This window comes from Lygodium microphyllum, chromosome 30 (genome assembly GCF_053477565.2).
Source record: "Lygodium microphyllum isolate KBCC chromosome 30, Lygodium_microphyllum_v1.1.10, whole genome shotgun sequence".
In the NCBI taxonomy this organism is placed as follows: Eukaryota; Viridiplantae; Streptophyta; class Polypodiopsida; order Schizaeales; family Lygodiaceae; genus Lygodium; species Lygodium microphyllum.
Window position 1 is genome coordinate 31,784,187 of NC_141164.1, and position 3,176 is coordinate 31,787,362.

The following is a 3,176-nucleotide window of genomic DNA, read 5'->3' on the forward strand; positions in this document are numbered from 1 at the left end:
TGACAAAACTACAGAAAGTTGGCCTGATATTTTCGATACAATGCATAGAGTGGTGTTCACCAATTGTTATCATCAGGAAGAATAATAATAATCAGATCCATAGCTTTGCATAGACTTCAGGGTGTATAATAAGTAGACATTTAAGGATTACTATCCATTGCAATTTATTGATCAAATTTTGAATCAAATAGTGGGTAGGGAAATTTATTCATTTATGGATTGCTTTGTGGGATACAACCAAATGGCTATTGCTAAGGAAAACAAGCTAAAAACGATGTTTATCACTGTCTTTGGTACCTTTGCATATCACATGATGGCCTTTGGTCTATGCAATGCACTTGGGTCTTGGCAACATATAGCTGATAAAACTTTTGGTGACATCTCCCTAGAGGAGTTAAAAGTCTTCATCGATGATTTAGAGGCAATCACCACAAGGGAAAGACAACTGATTATTTTAAGGAAATATTTTGAGCATTGCATACAGTTCTATATTACTCTTAATCTACAAAAGTGTTTCTTTGGGGTGCCCTATGGGTTGTTACTGGGCCATGTGGTTAGCTCAGTTGATATCATGACTAACCCTAAAAAGATAAAGATTATAGGCACTATGAGCCCGCCATGCACTCCAAAAGAGGTACACAGCTTTCTATCATCAGTGGGGTATTATCAGAGATTTATCAACACGTTAGCAAAAAGAACATTGTCATTGACAAACTTGTAATCTTTTAATTGTTTATTTAATCATAGCAAAGCTTGTTAGGTATATTTTGAGGATGTGAAGCAAGAACTAGCAAAAGTGCCAATCCTAAAAGCACCCAAAAGAGATTAAGTTTTCTATATATTTTCAATAGCAACAAATCATAGTATTAGCTACTGTTTAGCCCAAATTTGGAAAGAGAAATCGTATCATCCAATAGCTTTGCTAGTCATAAATTAGGGATATCTGAAGTCAACTATACTTATATGGAGAAATTGTGCCTTGGAATGGTTATCATGACAAAGAAATTTAGGCACTATATTCTCTATGAGAATATTTTTTACAAAGACGGAAGGACTTAGACTTTTGATGAACAAGTTGCAGCTGCTACTGACCATTTAGCAAAGTGGTTGATTACTTTGCAGGAGTTCAATTATGAGATTAGGAGTAAGCCACCAAAGCTTCAAGGCATTGTAGAAGGTCTTGTTGATTTCGGGAACCCAAAGGAAATTTTGGCTGAAGGGAGTGACATCAAAGATCTATTCAAAATCAATACAGCTTCCATCCTTTCCTGGTATGTAGCTATAACACATTATCTATCTACAGGAGAGGTTAGGGCTGCTCTATCAAAGTCTAAGCAAGCACTACAATTTTTGATTATAGTAGGTGTCTTGTATCGGGAAGGTGTGGGTGAGATTTATCGCCAATGCATAGTACCTAATGAGGTACCATTGATTCTTGAGGAATGCCATGATTCAGCATCATGTGGGACATTTTGCTAGATGGCTTAAATCCCAGAAAGCTCTCGATGTTGGATATTGGTGGCCATCAATTTTCCAGGATGCTTTCAATTATGTTAAGCATTGTGATATTTGCCAAAGTCATGATGCCCGAGAGAATCGTAAGCGGTCGCTAATTCCTATTTTAGGAATGTTATCCTTTGGAAAATAGGATATCAATTTTGTTGGACCAATGTACCCTTGATCAACTACACATAAGTGTGATATTATTGTAGCAACAAACTACTTTAAAAAGTGGTCTGAAGCTCGAGCAATGATGAAGGATAACGCTAAGGAGAAGACCAATTTTACTATGGAGCACATTGTTTGCCATTTGGTCCACCTAAGGAGATAGTGTATAATCGAGGGAGACACTTCTTGAATAAGGTTATAGTAGCCTTGACAAAAGCTCTAAAAATTAAACACAATAAAACTACCCCATATAATCTGCAAGCAAATAGTCAAGTTGAGAGTGCGAATAAATAACATGTAAGGATCTTATCCAAGATAGTGTCTGAAAGTAAGCAAGATTGGGATAAGAAATTGTATGTGGCAGTTTGAGCTTACAATACGACATTTAAGAGAGCTACATGCCACACCCCATTCAAGCTAGTATATGGGAAAGAGTGTGTCTTACCATTGGAAATAGAGCTACCCATTGTGCAATTTGCTCTTAACATTCGTTGGGTCAAAAATTTATTTATCTTGCACATCTTGATGAAATTTGATTGCATGCTATACTATATCAAGAGGTAGGGAAGAAGAGAATGAAAACGCTTCACGACCTTCAAGCTAAGAAATATAAATTTTTGAAGGGTCAACTGGTGTTGTACTATGATGCTCATCGCGAGTTATTTCCTGGTAAATTAGAACCCAAATGGGATGGGAAATATAAAATTGTATGTATAGGCAAGAATGGCTCTACAACCCTTTTAGCAGACTTATAGCGAATAGAGTTTTAAATTAAAGTTAACTTTAATAAGCTGAAGCCTTACTATGTGTAAGGGCTAACATCGAACTTGGTGCATGTGTAGGTCCTTCATGATTCAATTTTAACTTGTAGTAGGTACCAAGACAATCGGATGGGAAGAATCATTCCTTGCCTTGACCATCTGAATTTGGAGCAACGTTATCACCAAGGTTGAGTGATTTGGTGGAGTAAAGGTTATCAGGTTATTGAGTGGCAAGACGAATCTTTCACGTGGAATATTAAGGTCTATTGCCACTACTGTCATAAAATTCTGACTAGCATTCCTATCGGGTTCAGCAATGAAGGAGGGATTGTACATGTCATACATCCTCTCTCTTGGCAAGCTCTCATCTTGACTTTGATTATCATAAGTACAAGTGAGCTAATCAGTATGGCATGACCTGTCAACGAAGATTGGGTCTATACTTTGTATTTTGATAGAGCTTCTAGAGGGCATGCTAAACATGCGAGTGTTGGTGTGGTCATTAAAGATCCCTGACGTAGGGCTGTTATGAAAATGGGAGTATATTTAGTACACTCTTTTACTAATAATATGGCAAAATAAAAGGCCTTGATTATGGGCCTAAATGTATCCCAATGTGGTGATATCCACTAGTTATTAGTGAAAGGTGACTCACAATCAGTGTTCAACCAGTTGAATGGGACTTATAGTGTGTGGGATCCCATCCTACAAATGTACAATCATGCATCCTTGGATATGTTGCATATT